Here is a 26,117-nt window from a genome sequence, read left to right as displayed (position 1 = left end):
ACAGCTAATCATTATAGTGAGCAGGGTCTTGAGAGGCAAGCAGCATGCTTGCTTAGAGAATTTGGATTATCCAGTGAGGATGTTTACTCACACACTTTATATACTTATATATAGGGTGCATCTGCGTGGCTGCTCGTCTGCTTCTGAGCGCGGCTTCTAATAGCGCTTTCCCTGGTGTGGCTGCTGTGGCAAACAGAACTTTTCACTGCAGCAACAAAGTAACGAAAATTAAATGCGCGCACGCTGTCGCTGCTGCAGCCACACGCGTGCATATGAATATACACCGAAACCGCATGCGCGTTTTATGCAGCGAGATTATATGTATCGCTTGCATTTGCCGCTATTGATATGAGAAAAATACACTTGTAACTTATATGTTTTAGTGAAATGTTTTATGAGTGGTTTGCGGCTGTGGCAACGCTGGTTTCTACCATACATGCAACATGCAACCGAATATGTTGCTGTTGACTTTGACGCACTCGCTGATTTGGATTTTGATTTATTGCCAGTGAACTGCATGCCCTTCTGGCGCTGTTAGACAAATGTGTGTGCAGCACTTAATGCCAACGCACGCATTTAATTAACTTTCACATAAATGCGTTGATGCTTTCGATAGATATTTATTTATTATGGCTTGTTGTCAATGTGAGTATACTCGAACTATTTAAATATTAGTGTTAATCATAAATGATGAATTATGTTGTTTACATGCGATCATTAAAATAAATGGCCAATCAACAAGGCAAGTGCAAAAGTGGCATTTAAATGGAGATATTCATAAAATGCATAACTAAACACGTGTGTTGCAAGCAGTCGAGTGTCTCTCATGTATGCGTACGAATCGTTTATTATTTCAACAAAAAAACCACTAATACAAAATGGATAGCCATTTGGAGTAGCTTTGCGCTTAGCACTCAACATTAAGCAATCGAGATTAATAAATGTTACGCTTATAGTACTCGTTTGGGAGAAATTAATGTTGTAATAAATAAATTCGCATAAATATTTTAATTAAAATTCGCAAAATTAACTGCAAACACATTATGGAAAAACACTTCAAATATTAGAGTGTTTGATTAATATTTAATAACAATGAAAATAATAATAATAAGGCAGTGGCAAGTTCGACAAAAACTGAAAAAAACTTGTTGTCAAGGGTCATAGTCAAGGGACAAGGGAGTTCAGGGTAGAGGTCAAGGAAGACAAGTTAGTTGTCAAGCGAGACGAAATCAGACTAAAACCACGCCCACTATCCATATGACACCCACATCGAAGATAATATAGTAGGAGATTAAGCTAATATTGTGGTCCAGGGTCAGGGAAGGTCAAAGCAGGTGACAAGCGAAACGTAGTCGGACTACAACCACGCCCACTAGTAGTAGATTAAGCCAATAGGCCACAGTCAAGGGTCAGGGAAGGTCAAATCAGGTGTCAAGCGAGACGAAATCAGACTAAAACCACGCCCACTATCCATATGACATCCACATCTAAGATAATATAGTAGGAGATTAAGCTAATATTGTGGTCAAGGGTCAGTGAAGGTCAAAGCAGATGACAAGCGAAACGTAATCGGACTACAACCACGCCCACTAGTAGTAGATTAAGCCAATAGGCCAAAGTCAAGGGTCAGGGAAGGTAAAATCAGGTGTCAAGCGAGACGAAATCGGACTACAACGACGCCCACTACCCATATGACACCCACATCTAAGATAATATAGTAGGAGATTAAGCTAATCTTGTGGTCAAGGGTCAGGGAAGGTAAGATCAGGTGTCAAGCGAGACGAAATCGGACTACAACCACGCCCACTAGTAGTAGATTAAGCCAATCTAGTGGTCAAGCGTCACGGAAGGTAAAATCAGGTATCAAGCGAGAAGAAAATTTGACTACAACCACGCCCACTTTTCAAATTATTTTCTTTTACAATAGATAAATCATATATAATAGAAGATATCGCATAAAACTGAAAGCATATATAGTGTTGCCATAACTCTTCAAGCTTCCAGATTTCGAATATGAGGGCCACAATAACAATGGCTATCTCTATAAGGTCAATTTGTAAAATATATCAATGAAACTAAGTGGCAATCTTTTTCAGATCCTCATTCCTTAGAGATTGGATCGGTTCAAAGCATTTCCTAGAAGGACTGAAATATCTTTCGTTATTCTGGGGGCTTAATTGTATGGAAACATCTTCTCGAGCATGCCAGAAGTAGATGAAACCAGTCTTAACCCTCCCGTAGAGCCGTGAGCTCAATCAAAAATTTGGTAAAATACATTTTAAAAGCTGAGAACTATAACGGAGTTAGTTAAGGACCCATATTTAGTAGAACTCTTAAATAGAAGCAAGTACAGCAACAACTACATACTAATCCCAAGTTGTTTTTTTTTAAATAGCAAATTCTCTGCCATTTAGTACAGCTTACTTAGTTGCCTGACGAAAACAATAAAACCCAGTACATAAATATACAAATTTACCACGACTGTGTGCCACTTAACGTTCATAAAACTCGCGGCGTTTTATTTCACCGCACTCTACCGTTAATGTTCGGCTTAATAAATGTGGCATAAACACAGTTTAAAGTTGCACGACAAGTTATAGTATAAATTTACGCTAATGTACTCAGTTCAGCCGTTTGACTGGACTGCCCTCCATTTAATCCGTTCGTTAAAATAATTTTGTTGACAGTCCACTTACCTGGCTGTTGGCAGCTTGCAGTTGTGTAGTGGCCAAAAGCTCTTACAATTTCCCAGCCAATTATTCTATCAAGCATTGCCCTATTTATCCGCTCAGTCAGTCAGCGGACTCGCTCAACGAATTACAACGAAATTTCATTAGTTTATGACATAAAAGCATTTTTCATATTCGTTGACATAGTTGAGTTGAAAATAATACGCGTCAACTTTTGAAATTCTATGGTTGGTATATGTTGGTGTGCACACAACAGAATATATGTAATGTATTAACGGTATGTAGGGTGTAGCAGGGTTGCCAAATCGGCATGAAGTTTTGATGGAAGCACGAACTGAAAAAATAAAGGGGTTATAAATGTTGAAATATTGAAATGGTTTTAAATTTTTGAATCTGTACAGATATATAGTTTAGTCTCACAACCTAACCTCACATAAATATATATGCTAACTGAAAAAAAATAAAGGGTTGTTCACAACTGTTTAGTGATTTCAAAATCGATTTATTTCTTAATTATTCTCTGATTGCTTCGTTTTATTATCTATCCACTTTATTTGACGTTCATACAATCACTGTGGCTTTAACATTTCGCATACATGAGTTTAAAGGGTGTTTCTTTAGAGTTAGAGAATTTGCGAATTTTCTAGAGGATTGGCTGTCAAACCAGCTGTCAAAGAAGACACCTGTGTTTGACATTTATGTTTAATATACATTGGGTATGGGAATAATCTTAAGCCAAAGCAACTTTTAAAGATCGCGGCCTTTAGTTTCGAAATCTCGGGATTTATTTGGACGCATAAATAATGTAATTCGATTCCATTAGACGGCTTTTATGTGGTCTAAAACAATAGTCTATCAAGATAAATCAGACCTTAGTGGAAACACTTGAAGAAAAAGTGTTGCCAAGTTGGACTAACAAGGCGACCTTTACATGACGAACTAACGCTGATCATATAACCAAAATTCTACTGACTATGCAATTTTCGTATGAAAAAGGCCGAAATATCAATACTTTCCTGCAGTTAACTTGTTTTTTTTTTCAGATTTCCATACCTCGGATAAAAACACCCTTTTCAGCTATGTACGTGTGACTGAGTACACTCATAAATGATATTCATATGGGTTATTAATGTGAATGGAGCATGTTAAAAAACTATGAATGCTTTTTGAACGAATACAGTCACATACTTGTTACTAACAGCATTAGGGTGGTTTTAAAAAATTTAATTAAATATCTTTTATAGTTCTCATCACTTCTACAGGTGATCCATCATTCCATGATATTATAAATATGCTTTTAACCCGATTGGTTACTCAATTCAGATTTCGAAAACTCAAAGATATATTCTGAAGACCTCGAAATCGGAAATAAGATATACAAAGGTCATATTAGTTTAATTCTTAATGAAGGTCTTAAAGTTTATTTGCTCAAAGACGACTTTCGGTATAACATGCATCTGAAATATTATCTCAACATTTAAGTGCCACCATTTTTCAGCTCAGGTTTGCTCATATATGAAAACATGTATTCATGCTCCACTATACCGGCAATAAAAATATGTACGAGTACTTCGTTAAATAGCGGTGTTGTAAAATCAGACTGTATAATATTCACTTTTTTCTCAATTTCTTTCACATAATTTCAGTTTTATGCATAACTTTTTTATGTTTTTCAGCTTTTTCTGCTTTTTTGATTTTTTCCATGCAACTTGGCGCGCCACTAGTTCACTCGCATAGAATTCGTGGTCAACCGGATGTGCATACGGTTGTGCGCTGTTCGATTGGGTCAGTTCGGTTAAGTTCCGATTCATTTTTGCAATGCAATTTTAATTACATGCTTCATGTTGCCAGCTGCGCTAACGAGCAAATCAATTCGAGTGTTATGTTGTTGCGCTTGTTGTTTTTTTCTTCATTTTTCAGTTGAATTGTGTGTAAAAAACTAGAGAAAAACTTTTGCATTTCGGACTTGTACTTCCTCCGACATATGTGCAGTTATTTCTACTCTGTGTATATATGTATGGAGGTATGTCCTTGCAAGCGCATTTATTTGCTATGCTGCGCAAACAAAAGTAAACATAAAGCAAACAAATATTATTAGAACTGTCGTCGCGCTTGAAAACATGCAAGGAACTAAGAGAAAAATTTATTTTTTTGTTTACTGAGTTAATTTTTTATAATAAAGGACTATATAACGGGTGATTTTTTTGAGGTTAGGATTTTCATGCATTAGTATTTGACAGATCACGTGGGATTTCAGACATGGTGTCAAAGAGAAAGATGCTCAGTATGCTTTGACATTTCATCATGAATAGACTTACTAACGAGCAACGCTTGCAAATCATTGAATTTTATTACCAAAATCAGTGTTCGGTTCGAAATGTGTTTCGCGCTTTACGTCCGATTTAATTTTGTTCAGCGATGAGGCTCATTTCTGGTTGAATGGCTACGTAAATAAGCAAAATTGCCGCATTTGGGGTGAAGAGCAACCAGAAGCCGTTCAAGAACTGCCCATGCATCCCGAAAAATGCACTGTTTGGTGTGGTTTGTACGCTGGTGGAATCATTGGACCGTATTTTTTCAAAGATGCTGTTGGACGCAACGTTACGGTGAATGGCGATCGCTATCGTTCGATGCTAACAAACTTTTTGTTGCCAAAAATGGAAGAACTGAACTTGGTTGACAAGATGGCGCTACATGCCACACAGCTCGCGATTCTATGGCCATTTTGAGGGAAAACTTCGGAGAACAATTCATCTCAAGAAATGGACCCGTAAGTTGGCCACCAAGATCATGCGATTTAACGCCTTTAGACTATTTTTTGTGGGGCTACGTCAAGTCTAAAGTCTACAGAAATAAGCCAGCAACTATTCCAGCTTTGGAAGACAACATTTCCGAAGAAATTCGGGCTATTCCGGCCGAAATGCTCGAAAAAGTTGCCCAAAATTGGACTTTCCGAATGGACCACCTAAGACGCAGCCGCGGTCAACATTTAAATGAAATTATCTTCAAAAAGTAAATGTCATGAACCAATCTAACGTTTCAAATAAAGAACCGATGAGATTTTGCAAATTTTATGCGTTTTTTTTTTAAAAAAAGTTATCAAGCTCTTAAAAAATCACCCTTTAGCACATTTGTCCATTCAACTTATTCTCTCTTCAATATTATTTTTCTGTGACTTTGAGTGTTCTTCTATATACAATTTAGTTACCTGACAATAACGAAGTATAAACAAGGTTGATAACGTGGATGATTTCTTTTTTATAATGCTAACAAAAATGTACGATTCTAAGGACTACATTAAAAACAAGTAAGGAAGGGCTAAGTTCGGGTGTAACCGAACATTTTATACTCTCGCAATTTATTTATTTAATTTAATTAATATAACACACAATTTGACCCACATATTCGTCATATATATGGTATAAAGTCCATTGAAAGTTGGAAACCCTAATATTGGGTTAAATACATCGAGGTCCTCATGTTCTATATATGGGGCTTTGAATACCTATGGCGATTTTTAGAATGGGGCTGCCGCACTATAAATACAGTATTTGTGCAAAGTTCCGATATCTACACTAGTGCTTTCATTATATATTATAAAGTCAACGAATCAGATCATCTTCAAAGTTCTGGTATATAGGAAGTAGGCGGGGTTGTGAAGCGATTTGGCCTATTTTCATAACATATCATTGGGATGTAAGGAAACTATTACAAACCGAGTTTCATTGAAATCGGTCGAGTAGTTCCTGAGATATGGTTTTTAGATAGATATATACACATAACCGATTTGGGGGCGGGGCCACGCCGACTTCCCCAAAAAAATTACATCCAAATATAGCCCTTCATAGTGCGTTCCTTTGTACCAAATTTTATTTCCATAGCTTTATTTATGGCTTAGTTATGACACTTTATGTGTTTTCGGTTTTCGCCATTTTGTGGGCGTGGTAGTGGTCCGATTACACCCATTTTCGAACTTAACCTTCTTATCGTCAATTTTTACTCAAGTTACAGCTTGCACGGACGGACGGACGGACAGACGGACAGACAGGATTTGAACTTTACTCGTCACCCTGATCACTTTGGTATATATAACCTTATATCTAACTCGTTTAATTTTAGGACTTACAACCAACCATTATGTGGACAAAACTATAATACTCTCGTAGCAACTTTGTTGCGAGAGTATAAAAAGAGAGAAAAAGAGAGCATAAACAGCCAGAAGGAGGAAAATGTGGATACAAATTTCGACAATTGTTTCAGAGATAAAGTATTTCTCGAATTTCGAATGGAACTAATAGAGAAGCATTTAGAGTAATTTACGAAGTGTGTTCAAAAAATAACGGGAGTTTTAGTGTTTTGAAAAAAATCTTGATCCCTTCGTCTACACTAATGTTGTTGCCTTCAAAATAGTCTCTATTCGATATTATGCACTTATGCCAGCGCTTCTTTCAATCGTCGAGAGATTTCTTAAACTCGATTTTTGGAAGAGCGTTTGACTCTTTCAGCGATTTCTTGTAGACTTGAAAACGACGGCTCCTTAAGGCTGTCAATATTTTTAAATTGGAGAAAGTCATACGAATATGGAGACTGGAGCATCGTTACTGTATTGTTTTCGGCCAAGAATTCACGAACAAGCAACGCTTTTATAAAACGAAAATCTTAAGTCCTTCCTAACCCTTAGGTCTACATAATCTTTGTCAGACTGGCCAGCAGTACCAGATCCAGTCTAAATCTATCGAACCTCCTTACTATACGAGATCTCTAAAAATTATCTATATTGGATAATGAAGCGAATCGAATTGGTTTGGTAGGTAAATCTCTTGTTATTGTTATTGGCAGTCAGAATTTCGAAATTGTAGATAATTTTGTCTACTGTAAGTATGAACCTTAAAGCGAAGCGAACGAAACGGGAGTGAGTATTCAATTGAGAAGTAAAGATATCTCTCGACGAACATAATTTACACTTTTCTAGTCTACATTTATTTCTAATATGTAAAGATACCTTTCGTTATAGGAAGTGACTTAGAGAATGTTGGATGGAAATGTCCTGAGCAACGTTTTCGGACGAAAGATTGTGTCCAACGCTGGATAAATCGTGTGGGAATGGATAGAAAAACTACTGAGGTGGTAAATTGAAATAAAGTCGAAGTAAATTCTATGACAAGAAAGGGCATGCAAAACAGTTAATGAATCGTCTACTATGAATGTATAATGATCAATATGAGTACAGTTATTATGTTGCCATCAACAAGGGCTCATTACAATATACAAATATGTGAAACATTTAATACAAAATTTTTCCTCATTCAATTGCATCAACGCAGAAAATTTTGCGCCGTCTGGTTATCTTCTGTCCATTGTTGCGGCTGCGGTTATACACTTTTCACTTATGCGGTTAGCAGAACGGTGGATGAGGAGGCAGCATACACACGCAAGCAAGTTCAATTATTCATTTTGCTTAACGCGATAAATATTAATAAACGTACATACATACATACATATATATACTATAGGTATATGTAGCTATAAATGTATATACAGGTATGCCAGCCCATATGCGTGGCATTGTTCACTGTTTACGCTTTGCGGTGTGCGCCTTTGTCACGCGCTGCTTTACACATGCAGCACGCGTGCAACATCCAACAACAACAACAACATCTTATTTTACCACAGCAAAGTGAATTAATTTTCACTTTTTTTTCACCAAACGCCCGCACAGGCGGCTTGGCAGAGGTGGGAAAATGCGCGGTATGGCATTTTTTGTTGTAATTATTGTTTTTATTGTAGACTGTTACTGTTGCGCATTGTTTCGTATGTATGTATACATTTAACGTTTATTTAAATATTTCGCCATATTTTTTTTGCATTATTACAAATTACCTTTTTTCGCCGAGATTTACTTTCACCTACTGTCACTTTGGTGGCAGCGACGCGGGCGCTCATTAATGTGAAGTGCATTAATTACGCCGGCACGTCACACGTATGCGTTTCTGTGTTATAGTTGTTTTTGCGACAGCTGTTGTAAACCGCTAACCGCGTATCCGCCATTCTGACTACACTTCACTTTTTTGACGCACACCCCGCCACGCGCCGCAGTATTCCAGCGGTATTTATTCATTTGACGATCAATAAGCTTTAATTGAACACAGAAAAACATAGCTGACTTGTTCATTAAATTATTACCGTTACTTTTTTCGCATTACAACAAAATACAAAGGCAAAAATTGTTTATCAACTATGCGACGGTCATTTCCCCGTCACGTATACGCCATGGCATTGTCCAGCTACTCATACGAGAAAAAGTGTTGCTTGCCGCTTATGACAACACACCACAAAATTGTTACAATTTTTTGCATAAACAATTTGCTGTGTTGCCTGTCAACTTGTATAACAGTTACTTGCCGCACTTGATACCTTGTTAAGCGCGCGCACACACACAGCCGTACACAGACAAACACAGGCAGTTGTGTATGCAGCACATACATAATGCAGCACAACAACATGCTTGTCAACGTTGCCCATGGCAATTAGGTGTTGCAGCAACAACAAATCAAGATTGTTTAACTCAACAAAAACGGCGGCTATTTTCATAATTGTGCAGCAAGCGCGTTGAAATGTGGCAAATTGTCAGTGCACGCGCGGAATTTTTATGTTGCCAGTGGAAAAGAAACAAACAATAAACTCTTTAAACGCATGTCTACAGTCGGCAGCATGTTATTTTTTGCTTTTTATTGCAAATATTTGGTGAAAATCTATAAAGAGTGTAAAAGATATACAAGGTGTGTTCAAAAAGTAACGGGAATTTAAAATTTCGCGGCTTTGGAGAGTTCAATTGTCAATTTACATGTCCCATAAGTACAATAAAATTTTCAGCTGTATTCATTGTTTCCAAAAATAATAGAGAACCTAAAAGAGGCGTTACAAGCATACGAGAAATCTCTGAGGGAGCCAAAGGCTATCCCCAAAATCGAGTTTGAAAAGTGTTTCGACGATTGCAAGTGCATATTATCGAATTAGGACTATTTTGAAGCCGATAATGTAATTTTTTTCAAACACTGAAATTCCCGGTATTTTTTTAACACACCTCTTATATCGAATGTGAGATTCCTAACCATCCGTTTGGTTGATAGATTATTTTGAAATAGTTAGAAAGACCCAATTTAGGTCAAATATATCTATACTGTTTTATTGGACAACAACCAGCTAAATCCTTCGCCGAAGACATGAGCAGCTAGTAAACACCCAGTTATAGCCGAGTCCACAACAGCGCGCCACGCATCTCTCCTTTTGGCAGTTTGGCGCCAATTGGTAATACCAAGTGAAGACAGGTCCTTCTCCACCTGGTCCTTCCATCAGAGTGGAGGTCTCCCTCTTCCTCGACTTCCACCAGCGGGTACTTCATCGAAAACTTTCAGAGCTGGGGCACTTTCGTCCATTCGAACAACATGACCCACCCAGCGTAGCCGCTGTCTTTTTATTCGCTGGACTAATCTTCTGCAAAACCTTTCTTTCGAAAACTTCTAGTGCCGTCTCATCAGATGTTGACATCGTCCACGCTTCTGCACCGTAAAGTAGGACGGGAATGATAAGAAACTTGTAGAGTTTGGTTTTTGTTCGTCGAGAGAGGACTTTACTTTTCAATTGCCTACTCAGTCCATAGTAGCACCTGTTGGCAAGAGTGATTCTGTGTTGGATTTCAAGGCTGACATTATTATCGGTGTTAAAGCTGGTTCCTAGGTATACGAAATTATCTACAACTTCAAAGTTATGACTGTCAACAGTGACGTGGGAGCCAAGACGCGAATGCGCTGACTGTTTGTTTGATTACAGGAGATATTTCGTCTTGTCCTCTTTCACCACCAGACCCATACGCTTCGCTTCCTTATCCAGTCTGGAAAAAGCAAAACTAACGGCGCGGGTGTTGTTTCCAATGATATCGATATCATCGGCGTACGCCAGGAGCTGTGCACTCTTATAAAAAATTGTACCTTCTCTGTTTAGCTCTGCGGCTCGAAGAATTTTTTCCAGCATCAGGTTAAAGAAGTCACACGATAGTGAGTCACCTTGTCTGAAACCTCGTTCGGTATCGAATGGCTCGGAGAGTCCTTCCCGATCCTGACGGAGCTTTTGGTGTTGCTCAACGTCAACTTACACAGCCGTATTAGTTTTGCGGGGATGATTGATTTCTTCAGTCGATCCAATTATTGACAGTACAAATCCGCATTAAGACTTTGCTTATAGAATATCAACTCCTAGTAGGTGATCCCAGCCAATCACACCAAACACATAGCTAAATCAATAAAATATAAAATTGGTCCTCTTCGTCCCCTATCCCCTTAGTTCGGTTATATTCAATGCTCCTCCATTCATTTTCCTTTTAAATACCACTTCAACTTCAACCTCAACTTCAATTATCGACTAACAACGCTCGAGCCCACACTTGAGCGCCCTATCAGTGCCACAATTATAAAATAGCAAAGCTGAAGCCAACTCAGCACATGTGCCCGCACTAAATTACACAGTCTAAATACAAGCACAGGCAGTCGGTCGAAACTTGTTTGCTTGTTGCGATCTCGAGCTTTGACTTCGCAACAAGAAATTGCACCTGTAAGCACAGCTGTACGCGCGCTCGCTCATTAGACTGAACAACATGTTAATGCTGTTATGTTTCAATAAATTACGATTGCGCCAACAAGCCAAAATTATCCAACCACCCGCCAACAACCGAACAACCGCTATCCAAATTGGATATATGAAATGTAGCTTGTAGCTTACGCCGAGTGCATACCGCGTGTGTGGGCGCTGTGGCGCGGCAAAGTACAAGCACGTTATGCATTGGAACATCTTTTAGCGGAGGCGGCGGCTGCTTAGCTGGCTCACATGCAAACTAGTAGCAATCGAGTGTGGCTGACTGCAGCTTTTGTCCGGTCGCAAATTCCACTCAGCTTGCTAGCTGTCGACACTCTTGATTAGAGGCGCACAGCCAACGCAGCTGCCAATGAGTGGAGGATGGGTGTGGCGGAAGGTAGTGCAGTTGGTAGCTGCTTGAATGTTGTTGGCGTAATTAAAGCTGTTACCGTTGCGATGCTGGCAGCGAGCACTGTGCTAAAAGCGTCTGCAAAATGCCAGCTTGTAAGGCAATAAAAGGCAAATACGTGTGTAAGTGGCTCAGTGCTTGCGTGGAAAATGCACTTGCAGCATATTAACAAGCCGTGCGGTTTCTCTCGCCTCACCAAAGAATTTTCTTTGCATTTCGCTAATTTTGTTGCTGCCATCGAACTGACAGACAGACACTGCTGTGCCTTTCAACGGAAGCGTTCATATATAGCACTGAGCTCCCAAAAAACAGTTCCTTTTATTTGTCTGCCTTGCAGTTTCTCAACATACGGGGTCACCTTTTCTCATTTCTTTTCGACACAAATTTATTCCATTTCCCCAAACGCTTGCTCACTTCGACGATAAAAACGTATGTGGCAACGCAGTGGCATACACTCAGCCCCCATTTGCCATGAATTTGTGCATTTAGGTCATATGAAAGCTGTTTTCGATGTATTTATTGGACTGTGATAAGCTTATGCTGCTGCAACTGCAACGGCAACGAAAGTGGTGCCCGAGTATGTGCAGCATTTTGTGGCACTGTGGAGCGCATACACTTGAAGCAGTAATACATGAGACTGAAGAAGATGGTAGGTGCAGGTCTTTGATTAATGTTTAATGTGTGCTGGTAGAAGAAGCTATTGGAATTACAATGTTATCAAATTGTTTTAGATATGAATTCGGTTCTCTTACTTTTACTTAGAATTAAGATGGGAATCTATAGGAAAGTGATGCTTTCATACATACGAGGTGTGTTCAAAAAATAACGGGAATTTTTGTTTCTTGAAAAATGTCTATTTATTTGTCTACAATAATGTACATGTGTCGCATGTGGTAAATTGGAAATATGGAAAATTAGAAATTTCAAAATTCCCGTTATTTTTTGAACACATCTTACTACTATGAAAAAAATTGCTAGCTTTTTTGGTGAATAAAATGTGGATTTAAGCTTCCAAGAAGAGCTCAAAATCGATATAGAATTTAAATAAATAATATTTAATTGAAATAATGCCGACCGAGTTCCCTAAACCGGGTTCTCTTTGGTCCAAACTCTGCTCTATAACTATATAGCTATACTTTCCAAGTTAAAAATAAAGTTTAGAAGGCAAATTTCCTTTCAAAAATACATTTCATTTCGAGATTTTCTCCAAAAGTCGCGCATACCATTCAATAAACGATTTCTTTAGATGCCACTTCCTCGCTTTTCACCACCATATTTTTCGTCTCGCGAATTTTCAGCACGTTTACGCATCATTAGCGTCAAACGGCGAAAATAAGTGTGCATAAAAAGAGAACATGAAAAACGAAAGAGCTTCAAAAACATAAGAAAGAATCAATTGATAGCCACCTTTGCATAGACACACACATATACAGACACAGCGTTCTAATCTGCAAATGGCGCTGCAAAGAAGCCCGTATGTTTTTGCCAACGAAACGAAATTATCTAGCCATTCTTCAAGCGTGCAACCACACACACAAACATACAGAGAAACTTATAAAAATAACACAAACACACACAGATTGACATACAGAGAAAGAAAGTGTAGAAAAAAGTAGCACAACTATGTTGCGAAAAAAATTTAACGTGAACTTAAAAGACGCCCATAAAACAAAAAGCGACGGGCAGATAAAGCGTCGAGCGGTAAATGTGCACACTCGTGCTGCACATATACATATACATAGATATATATGTGTATGTGTGTAACGCGCTTGCAACAAACAGCGCAAGCAGAATGGAGCAGAAAATGGAGGAGTGTAACGAAACGAGCTGCGCACTAAAAACGCTAATTCATCATTCAATTTTCGGTACGTTCTTTGTTTGCGCGCACCAGCAGACCACGTAGCAGGCAGCTAGTAAAAATGTGGTGGCGTCAGCGGCGGTGATGGCTGTAAAACTGGCATTGGCAGCAAAATGTTGCAACGTACTGCTGCGGTGGCACAGCGGAAAGGAGTAAAGTATCGGTTGCTTGGTTGGTTATACGGCCGGCAGTACAGCTCTTAAAGTTGTACGCGAAATGAATGAGCAGCAGTTTTTGCCACAGCGCACATACACATGCATACATATATTTATATGGTTGAAGAAATGGAAAGAAATGCGCGCAAATGTTGCATTTGAAGTGTGTTTGTGTGTCTTGCAACACCTCTCGACATTGCGAAAATAAAACATATGCACCCAGACATATAAACACACATCCGTGCAACATTTGTTAAAAGTAATGAATATTGTACCGCAATGAGATAATTTATATGTCGTTAGCTGCTGATTGGTGGCGCACGGCACTCGTGAAAGTGTCTACTCACGCTTACAGTCGTCACTAAAAGTAAAGTAATTTATTTTTGTTTTTGTTTTTGTTTAAAGTGATAGTAAATTAATTTATAATACTCTTTTTTTACTCTACAATTGTATAAAGAAAGCGCGTGAATCTACCATGAACTCACAATATTTCGTATAAAAATATTATTAGAAGATGAAGATAAAAAAATAGAGAAATAAGTGTATAATTGATTGATTAAAAAACGCTATAACTGTAAAAAATTGATAGCTATAATACAGCAATTATAAGATACGTAACGGTATACAAACATACATACAAAACGTTTTGCAAATCATTTTCTCATTTACAGTGCTAGCACAGGTGGGTTAAAGTGAGGTTTTAATACTAAACCCATCCATTAAACAAAAAATAATAATTATAACAAAAACAAGTATGAAATGGAAGATAATCAATCAATCAATTTGACCCATATATTCGTCCAATAGAATAACGAAATCCATCCTATATGTATATGAGGGCTGAGGTAATTCCTCAACCGATTTCACTCATTTTCACTACCAAGGTACACTATATCCAAGACTATACGCGCACTTAATTTTCTAAGATATCTCACACATTAACCGATATATGCAGAATAAAGCCCACCGTGTTTTTGGAAAAGCTATAATTAGGTATATGGGAGCTAGGGGAAGTTATGAAACAAAGACAAACTATTAGAAAAAAATAATTTCCTTGGTATTACATTAAAATACTTGAGAGATTTACCGATTTTCGGTGAAAAATGGGGCATCCGGAACAGGATGTGGGGTAACCGGATTTTGAGCACCGTATATGGGTAACGGGAACGGGAAATGAAGCAACCGGAACAGGATATGTAGCACCCGGAACCGGATACGTTCTTACAGTAATCGATGTTACCGGAACCGGAAATGAAGCAAACGGAACCGGATATGAAGTGTACGGAAATGGGGTAACCGGAACCAGAAATGATGTTACCGGAACCTGATATGTGGTAACCCGATATCTGTTGGCCTCATTTCCCATCCGCGTCATCAAGGTGTCTAGAAAGTATTATGTACCAAATTTCATTGAAATCGGTCGGCTTTTGAGATATGGTTTCTGACCCATAATTGGACCGCACACGCATTTTTATTTTTTTTTTAGAGTGATAACGTTTTCCGTCAGTGAGTTAACACACTTTTAGCAAATTTTGAACCTAACCTTTGTATGGAAGGTAGGCGTGGTTATTATCCGATTCTATCAATTTTAATCGTGTCTAATGGGATTCGTAAGGGAAACGACTGAAAACACAAACAAATTATTAGAGGCGGGACCACGCCCAATTTTCAGAAACAATTACATCCAGATATGCTTCTTCCTAGAGCGATCCTTTATACCTTTACTTGTATAGCTTTATTTATGGCTTAATTATGACACTGTATAGGTTTTAGGTTTGCGGATTCGCCATTTTGTGAGCGTGGCAATGGTCCGATTTCCATTTTCAATAGCAAACCTCCTACTGTCCCAAGGAACATGTGTACCAAATTTCGTCAAGATGTCTTAATTTTTACTCAAGTTATCCGTTACACAGACAGACGAATAGATGGACAAATTTTGTTGCGAGAGTATGAAAATACTTGTCAACAAAGTGTCAAGAATTTCTTTACATATTTTTTTATTCAAACACTTTAAATTCTTTGCCTTCCTTTCTTCAAAAAACCATAAAACTTCTTTCAAACTAATTTCTCTACTGCTCAAAGACTTCAATATCTTTTTCTCCGCCAAACTAGTCGCTCACCAACTACTCTTTTCACCAAGCTAATGGTGATTTATTGTGCATAAACTCTGCTCTAGTTTAACTTTGTTCGCATTTTTCGCTTTCAACGCAATTACTTATTACAGCTTCAACGAGAAAACCATTACAGATTTATATTGCAACATTACATTGAGTGGTTTGGAGCGCATTTAGTTGCTTTGTCTGCGTGCAGTCACACACACAATACTGCTGTAAACAACAATTGAGTGCAGAAAAATAGCAAATTTACTTCCACAAAGTACTGAGTGATGTCGTACTAGTCCGAAAAAAGTACTTTATGATCCAACTTTTTTGGAATGAAAATGGAAAAGTACAAGTATTATTCTGGTTGGTTCACAAATTTATTCGAGCCTAGTACTCTGATTCACTCTTTATAAATAAGTAATGAGAAGAAAAACACTTGGAATTTCATGCTCTTTCTTAACCAGTTCGTAAGTATTTCACAGGACTGCTTAAATACCGCACATGACTGTCATTTATATTTGTTAGTAAATGTGAGAGCATGAGTCTGCATGTACGCTTGCGTCTTACAGTTCATTTGCAAGGTGAAAGCCTTGCTACACTTCAATGCATTTGCTATTTATAAAATTTAATTTCACTCGCTGAAACTCAAACTTCTTCCGCACTCGCTTTATCTCTCACATAGCACCAAGCTTTTTGTTTTTGTTTTTTGTTTCCATTGAACTTTCGTTTGCTGCGCTTTTATGTGTGTGCATGCCGCTTTCTTGCTCATTTGCTGTGAGTTGTTGTTGTTTTTTGTTTTTTTTTTTTTTGTGTAAGTGCAATTTGAAGAGCGATTTCACTGCTTAACCTGACCCCGATTGAATAGCTGAATAGTTGCGAAATCGCTCTTTTGCCACTCTAATGCAATTACTTACTTTTTGTAAGAATTCACCGTAATTGCGTAAATGTGCTTAGTCTGGTGAATGTGTTCGTCTTCCTTTTTATTTGTGTTTCACTTGTTTTTGTGTTGTTTTTGTATTTGTTACATTGCTCACCTCCGTTAGCAACTTCATTTATTTGCGTAAAATTCGAGCGGTGTGAGTCTGCTCATTTGCTATTGAAAGAGGAATTCAATGAATCTTTTGATAGCAAAAGGCAAGTTGAAAGTTCAGTTCCCTCGGAGATCTGGTAATTTTCTGATTCAATTTGCAATATAAAACTAAGCCTATTTCGTTTGTAATGTGTTTGTTTGCTTGTTTGTGTGTGTCAATAGACATGCCTTCAATATACACAGAAGCCTCAGCATGACTCGTCCTTTATTTGGCTTCCTTCCTTTTTGGTGCTCATTTTATGTTATTGTTTGTTTTCTAGCTTTTGAATTATTCAATTTGCGCATTTCTGTTGATTAAAAATGCAAAGCTAATATTTGGACAGGTAATGCTCGCGCACAAACGCGAGCATATTCTTACAATTGGTTCCACATAGCTGTTTAATCGCCGATGGGCCTACGTGGCCTGCTGAATTTTTCAAAACTAGAAAGGAGCGGACTAAAACTACAGTTGAGTAAAAATTTGGAAGAAATATTGAGTGCGTTACTAAATAGTTCTGAATTAACAAGTGTTTCGAACAACATCAACTAGTTTTCGTAGTAATCTCGCAACTAAACTTGCTAAGATAGTTGAACTCTTTCTTAAAATCGGGATGTCTGTATGTCCGTCCGTCAAAATGGCAGAATCGGACCATTGCCACGCCCACAAAATGGCGAAACCCGAAAACCTATAAAGTGTCATTACTAAGTCATAAATAAAGATTTACAAGTAAAATGTAATTGTTTCTGAAAAGTTGACGTGGCGTGGCTCGTTCCTAAATAAGTTTTTTGTGCATAACTCGGCAACCAATTAAGCTATATAAACCAAACTTTTTGCAGTCGTTTCCTGTACGAAGCCCAGTGCACGCGATTAAAATTGATATAATTGGATTATAACCACTTTCTATGCAAAGGTTAGGTTAAAAATGACTAAAAGTGCCTTAATTCACCGACGGAAAACATTATCACTCAGATTTTAAGAAAAAAAAAATGGAAAATGCGCGTGGCGTCGCCTAATTATGGGTCAAAAACCATATTTCAAAAGATACTCGACCGATTTCAATGAAATTTGGTACATAATACTTTCTAGACACCCTAATTACACGGATGGAAAATGAGCGAAATCGTATATCTGTTATCACATATCTGGTTCCAGTTGACTCATTTCGGTTCCGGTAAAATCATACCCCATATCCGGTTCCGGATGCCCATATTATGCCACCTCATATCCGGTCGCCTCATATCCTGTTCCGGATGTCCATATCGGGTTACCTCATATCCAGTTGTCCCGTATCCGTTCCCGGTTACCCCACATTCAATTCCGGTAACATCATTCCCCATATCCGGTTTCATGTGGCCCATATCCGGCCACCTATACCGTGGTTCCTGTAACCCCATATCCGGTTACCCCATATTCGGTAACCCTATTTCCGGTTCCGGTAGCATTAATACCCAATATCCGGTTCCGGATGCTCAATATCTGGTTGCTCGATTTCCGGTTCAGGTTTCCCCATATCCGGTCATCTATATATCCATACCCGGTTCCGGTTTCCGGATGTCACATATTTGGTAATAATGTTTCCGGTTACGGTAACATATTTGCACCATAGCACTTTACCCATTATCCGGTTCCGTTTCCTCTTTTCCTCTTCCGGTAATATCATACCCGGTTTTCCCATATCCGGTTTAGGTTTCCTCATTCCGATTCCGTCAACATCGGTTCCCCGATTTTGATAATCTTTTTCTATTGGACGAATGTATGGGTCAAATTGCCGAATATAAATTAATAAAACTATATCAATAAATTGCGAGAGTATAAAATGTTCGGTTGCAGTCGAATTTAGCCTTTCTTTACTTGTTTATCGATTAAAAATGTGACACCAAGTGACATAAACTTCAAAAAAAACTTCGAAAAAACTTTACCCAAACAATCTCAAAGTCTTAATCTCACAAGAACGTTTCTAAAAAACAATATAAACTGATCGGAGTGGGTGAACACTTTTCGATCCATTCTTTTCCTACAAAAAATGAGGCCATTCAACATAATTGTCTCTCACAAAGCATCTTGAAAAAAGATTTTCAAAAAAGCTACCCAAATAAGCTTCCTAAGAAAAAGCTTATCTAAAAAGCCTCTCCATTTTGCATTACATTAGTTGATCGAAGTAAGCTTTAAGATTTTGGATCTATACTTTTCTCAGACAATATCAAGTCACTGAACACAATTAAAAGAAAAAGCTCTTATAAGTATCAATTAGAGATGCCCCTAACAACATTTAGTACAACAATAGAATTTAATTTTATAAAAACCATTCAAATTGCAACTCGTAAAATCTCACTTCAAGCAACAAAAGCAAGTGGAACAACAACAACAACAACGCTGACTTGGCGTCACTTTGGCGCTTGCGATTTCCCTCTCTTAATTCGTGTTCAATTCTTCCGCCATCTGTCAAAATGTCGGCATTTGTCGGTAAACGCTTCGCTTGCTTTAGCTGAAGTTGCTCGCAGCAATGCAATGCAGTTGGCTGCAAGATTTACCATGTACAAATGTACCGCTATGACAGTGGCAGTGAAGTGCAAAAACAATAGCAAATGGAAAACACTTTGCCAGAGATTACTTTGCTCGCGTGAATACGAATATATGCAACTGCTTTAGCATTATGTACGGCGCATAAATTTTTATTAGTATAGCTACTACTTGATTTGAAAATGTGCGCGATTCTACTGCTTCTTGTTCTTCTTCTTACGCTCGAAATGCACATCGAAATCACAGTGAGCGCTTTCAAGTTTTCAAATTCGTGGCGTGCACATAAATATAAATATAAACAAGCACCGAATGGAGTACTCACCCTCACACTCACACTTCATAGACTAACTCCTGTTTATTGTTGTTTTTATGTATTTATTTTGGCTTCAATGTTGTTGCAATGTTTTTTGTCTTAACGTTTATTTTAAAGCAATCCGCTTGATATGCAGACATATATATATTGAAGATATGCACATAAGAAAGGAAATATATTCATGGATATGTACATATACATATATATAGTTATATACTATATATGCACCTCCGATGTGCGCATCAAAGTGATTTATTGCATTTTAAATATCAACAGCAAGGACAAACGTATGTTTCACAACAACAACAAAAAAATTCGAATAAATTCAAAAAGGAGCAATATAAAAGCAAATGCATGACAGTGACACACTCTTCAAGGCGAGGCGTATGTGCAATGCTTGCGCCGTTTATCTTAATCAAAGACAATGAATGCAACTGGAAAATTTACTTGCCTCATTTCATTCTTAAGCGCCATCAACTACCTACTTTATTTGCTGCTTCCCCTCAGCAGTGCTTAAAGTGTGTGTGTGTGTGATTCTACAATTTCGAAAGTGTTTTAAGTGCAATTTGTTGTTGTAAGAAAAACAAAAAGTGATGTCAATATATAAAAAAATGTTTATTGTAATCGATTTATAGTGACTTAGAGAAAATATAAACCGTTTTCAAAAAATATATTACATCAGAAATGTTTTGAAAAAATATATTGAATATATGAGGTGTGTTCAAAAAATAACAGGAATTTTTGTTTTTTTAGAAAAAATGTTTATTCATTCTTGTAGATATGAATATTGCCGCCTTCAAAAAAAAAATAAAATTCCCGTTACTTTTTGAACACACCTCATATCTCTGAGATATAACTCTAAAATTATGATATCTCACATATTGCCAAATGAAAATAGCAGTTTCGAAAAATACCGTTATATAGATGATAGAACACTTTTATATTTCGAAATCACATTATTTTCGATTTCAACCTCTTCTACCGAACTCCAAACCTTTCTTTATACCATTTCCGTTCTGTTGAACACTCCTTCCTCTCGTTTTCCCCTCCACCACACCGCACATGCTGCCTGTCTGCCTGTGCATGTCTTTATGCTCTGCATATTTTCGGTCTATTTAAAAAACACATTGCACAAAGTAGCACATTTCCTCGGTTCTTGCAACAAATTCTTGCAACAAATGTTATATTGCATTGCTGGCATCCGTTGCACTATACAAGCGCACAAACAGACAAATAAAATGCTTATACAAAACAAATATGCCCTAATAGTAGTGGCTTAATACCAGCAAAAGGATGTTACAACAACAACAACAACAACAACAACAACAACAACAACAACAACTGCATGCAACTTAAAGAAACTGCAACAAAAGTGATTTCAATGGTATTTAAGCAAAGATACAGTACTTGCAACTGATTTCAAATCACGTACAGCTACAGCTACACAAAACAACTAGCTAGGAGAGCTGCACTGGAGATTTGTTTGTGTGTCTATAAGTTTGAGTATGTGTGTGTTTTTGTGTTGCAATTGTATTACACTGTGTTGCCAACCATTTGGCATTTCACTTACCACTTGTGTATGTGTGTGCTTGCCACTCAATTGCATTCAGTCGAAAATATGCAAGTGAAAATTTGAGTAATTCGCAATAACTCAATCCAACATATGTTATATGTAACGGGTGATTTTTTAAGAGCTTGATAACTTTTAAAAAAAAAAAAACGCATAAAATTTGCAAAATCTCATCGGTTCTTTATTTGAAACGTTAGATTGGTTCATGACATTTACTTTTTGAAGATAATTTCATTTAAATGTTGACCGCGGCTGCGTCTTAGGTGGTCCATTCGGAAAGTCCAATTTTGGGCAACTTTTTCGAGCATTTCGGCCGGAATAGCCCGAATTTCTTCGGAAATGTTGTCTTCCAAAGCTGGAATAGTTGCTGGCTTATTTCTGTAGACTTTAGACTTGACGTAGCCCCACAAAAAATAGTCTAAAGGCGTTAAATCGCATGATCTTGGTGGCCAACTTACGGGTCCATTTCTTGAGATGAATTGTTCTCCGAAGTTTTCCCTCAAAATGGCCATAGAATCGCGAGCTGTGTGGCATGTAGCGCCATCTTGTTGAAACCACATGTCAACCAAGTTCAGTTCTTCCATTTTTGGCAACAAAAAGTTTGTTAGCATCGAACGATAGCGATCGCCATTCACCGTAACGTTGCGTCCAACAGCATCTTTGAAAAAATACGGTCCAATGATTCCACCAGCGTACAAACCACACCAAACAGTGCATTTTTCGGGATGCATGGGCAGTTCTTGAACGGCTTCTGGTTGCTCTTCACCCCAAATGCGGCAATTTTGCTTATTTACGTAGCCATTCAACCAGAAATGAGCCTCATCGCTGAACAAAATTTGTCGATAAACACATTTCGAACCGAACACTGATTTTGGTAATAAAATTCAATGATTTGCAAGCGTTGCTCGTTAGTAAGTCTATTCATGATGAAATGTCAAAGCATACTGAGCATCTTTCTCTTTGACACCATGTCTGAAATCCCACGTGATCTGTCAAATACTAATGCATGAAAATCCTAACCTCAAAAAAATCACCCGTTATGTGTGCATACATGTGTGTGTGTGTGTTGGTAATGCAATAAATTATATAATAAAATATTTTCGAAATATTACTGTATTTTATTTGACTTGTCTGCTTGCCTCAAAGTGTTTTCGTATGCATCACTCATGACTTGAATACAAGAAGTAGCTGTAACTGTAGCCGTTTATTGCTTGGCAGATATAATTTTATATATTTTTATCGACTATGATCTGGCAAATTGACAGTTATTTATTTATTTTTTGGAAAATTTTTCTCGTCTTTCCTGTAGATTTTAGTCTGCTTGTAATATCACTAATTAAATAGACATAACAGTTGGCTTAAGTGCTCTGCTATTAATTCGATATACATTTGTGGCTGTGGCAAATTTTTTGATAAATGTTATCACATAAATTTCACAATTTCTTTTTCAATTTAAGACATTTGGAAACTAGAAATCTAATTGTTGCCGCAAATTTGTTTGAGTTATAAAATTTATTATTTATGCAAACTAATGGTTTTATTAAACGTTTGAGAACGTTTTAAAACGTAACAAGTAAGGAAGAGCTAAGTTCGGGTGTAACCGAACATTTTATACTCTCGCAATTTATTTATTTAACTTTATTTATATTATATAATACACAATTTGACCCACATATTCGTCATATATATTGTATAAAGTCCATTGAAAGTTGGAAACCATAATATTAGACTAGAAGCACCGAGGTCCTCGTGTTCGATATATGGGGCCTTAAAAACTATAGTCTGATTTCGGCGATTTTTAGAATGGGGCTGCCACACTATAAACATAGTATTTGTGCAATGTTCTGCACCGATATCTTCACTAGTGCTTACTTTATATATTGTAAAGTAAACGATTCAGATCGTCTTCAAAGTTCTGCTATATAGGAAGTAGGCGTGGTTGTGAAGCGATTTGGCCTATTTTCACAACATATCATTGGAATGCAAGGAAACTATTACAAACCAAGTTTCATTGAAATCGGTCGAGTAGTTCCTGAGATAAGGTTTTTGACCCATAAGTGGGCGACGCCACGCCCATTTTCCATTTTGTAAAAAAATCTGAGTGCAGCTTCCATCTGCCATTTCTTATGTGAAATTTAGTGTTTCTGACGTTTTTCGTTAGTGAGTTAACCCACTTTTAGTCATTTTCAACCTAACTTTTGTATGGGAGGTGGGCGTGGTTATTATCCGATTTCTTTCATTTTTGAAATATATAAGGAAGTGGCTAAAAGAAGCGACTATAGAGAGTTTGGTTGATACAGCTTTAATAGTTTACGACTTAGTAGGGGTTTAGTTTACTTAGTAGGGGGCGGGGCCACGCCCACTTCTCCAATAAAATTACATCCAAATATGCCCCTTCATAGTGCGATCCTTCATACCACATTTTATTTCCATAGCTTTATTTATGACTTAGTTATGGCCCTTTATGTGTTTTCGGTTTTCGCCATTTTGTGGGCGTGGCAGTGATCCGATTTCGCTCATTTTCGAAAGCAACCTTCCTATGGTGCCAAGAAATAAGTGTGCCAAGTTTCATCAAGATATCTTAATTTTTACTCAAGTTACAGCTTGCACAGACGGACGGACAGACAGACATTCGGATTTGAACTCCACTCTTCACCCTGATCATTTTGGTATATATAACCCTATGTCTAACTCGCTTAGTTTTGGGTGTTACAAACAACCGTTATGTGAACAAAACTATAATACTCTCTTTAGCAACATTTGTTGCGAGAGTATAAAAAGTTTAATTCGAAAATTTAGTTTTGTTCAATTTAATAGTATCTAATTTGTGAGTATGCGTAGGTTACGCATACGCCATGTCACACCAAAACAAATAAAGTGATAGTTATATTGCTAGTTTTAGCGTCACCTCTGCATTTATTACGCTGTAAATAATACCAACTCACATTTATAGTTGATAAAATGTAATAAATATATTTTCCACTAATTTTTATACCAATACATACCCTGCTCCTCCTCGCTCGCTTATTTCCACGTATAGCGCTAGGAGTACTAATGCAAAATAAGTGTTATAATTCTAATATTGCATTGCATTAGTAAGCAAAATGTCAATATGCTTAGTACTTGAGCTGTGTGAACTGTGTTACAGTAATTAACTGCATGTGTTAAGTGCATTAGGGTCGTACATAATATCAAATTGGCAAATAACTCCCTTCCGCATTTTTGTTGTTTGAATTTCACGGCTATGTATAAAGTGCTACAGCGCTCGTATCTGCTAATAATATACATCTTTGAAAGGTCTTGGCATAACCTACAAAACGACGCTATGCACGATTAGTTTATATATTGCGTTCAGCAGTTATAGACGTGTAAATATGGAGTTCACTAACGCCGAAATTCGCGCAATTTTAAATTTTCCTTCGTTGAAGGAAAATACGCTAGAGAAAGGAGAATAATGGTGTTTTGGAGGAGGTACTCTATCACTTCGAACTGTGGAGAAATGGTGTCGACGATTCAGAGCGGGTGAAAGCGACACCATGGATAAGCCATCCGGCGGAAGGCCTGTGACGACGAATACCAATCAAATCATGGAAAACATCGAGTTAGACCGGCATGTGGCATCTCGTGACATCGCCCAGGAGATGAGAATTAGTCACCAAACCATTTTAAGCCATCTGCAAAATGCTGGATACACAAATAAGTTGATATTTGGGTGCCGCATAATTTGACGCAAAAAACCTTCTGGACCGAATCAACGCCTGCGATAGGCTGCTGAAACGGAACGAACTCGACCCATTTTTGAAGCGGATGGCGAGTTGCGACGAAAAATGGATCACATCACATCAGTGGCCAAGTCGGCCAGGAAGGTTTTGCTGTGTGTTTAGTGGGATTGGAAGGGAATCATCCACTATGAGCTGCTCCCATATGGCCAGACGCTTAATTCCACCATCTACTGCGAACAACTGGGCCGCTTGAAGCAGACGATCGACCAGAAGCGTCCAGAATTGGCCAACAGGAAGGGTGTAGTGTTCCACCAGGACAACGCCAGACCACACACTTCGTTAATGACTCAACAGAAGCTACGGGAGCTCGGATGGGATGTTTGCCATCTAGAGATAAAACCTTTTTTATACCAATAGTTGTATATTAAAGTAATTTATAGGACTTTAACAGCTTAGTTTTGAATACAAAGTCTCGAATAAATAAAATTATTTTATTTTCTCAAATGCAAAATAAAAATTATTTCTGCTAGAAAGCACTTAAAAATTTTTAATCGTCCTGAAATTTGGCCCAAACTTTTGTAGGCAGTCTGGTCTAAAATTTATAGTGTTGTTTTTGCTATCATTTTTGTAATTTTTTTTTTTTAATTTCAGTATCACCCTAATAAACATAAATATATAAAATTCTATAATTATGTATGCATCAAACAATTTGTACTAATTAACGCCGAAAACAATGCCCCGCTCATAGTAAAGTTAATATTTATTTTCAAATATTTGTGCTGCTGACAAATTCGACAGCTGCTAATGTGCAGCAGTTTATTTGATTTAGTGGCATTGGAGTTGTAAAAATAAAGCATTTTGCTGCATAAAATTAGAGGGTGTAAAATCGCAGGTTGTGACCCAAATATTTATTTCAGCTTGTCAGTTTTATAAATATTTATATTTTGTAATAATTTCAGGCGTTTGGAGATAATTTTCGAATTTATTTATGAGTACTTGACGCGTTAAATAATATAAAATAATATGCAAAAACAAATATAATTAATTATTCATGAAGCGCAATATTATAGAAATTTGATA

General features: G+C 37.5%; 1 protein-coding gene across 1 annotated transcript in view; it reads left to right on the top strand.

The window, feature by feature from the left end:
- Atp6v0a1_4 (V-type proton ATPase 116 kDa subunit a 1) overlaps positions 1–26,117 on the top strand; it is a 133,673-nt gene that overhangs the window by 81,189 nt on the left and 26,367 nt on the right. The gene's annotated exons all lie outside the window — the stretch shown is intronic.

This window comes from Zeugodacus cucurbitae, chromosome 3 (assembly GCF_028554725.1).
Source record: "Zeugodacus cucurbitae isolate PBARC_wt_2022May chromosome 3, idZeuCucr1.2, whole genome shotgun sequence".
NCBI classification, from domain to species: domain Eukaryota; kingdom Metazoa; phylum Arthropoda; class Insecta; order Diptera; family Tephritidae; genus Zeugodacus; species Zeugodacus cucurbitae.
Note: the sequence above shows the minus strand (reverse complement) of the source record. Positions and strands in the feature narration are given on the sequence as shown.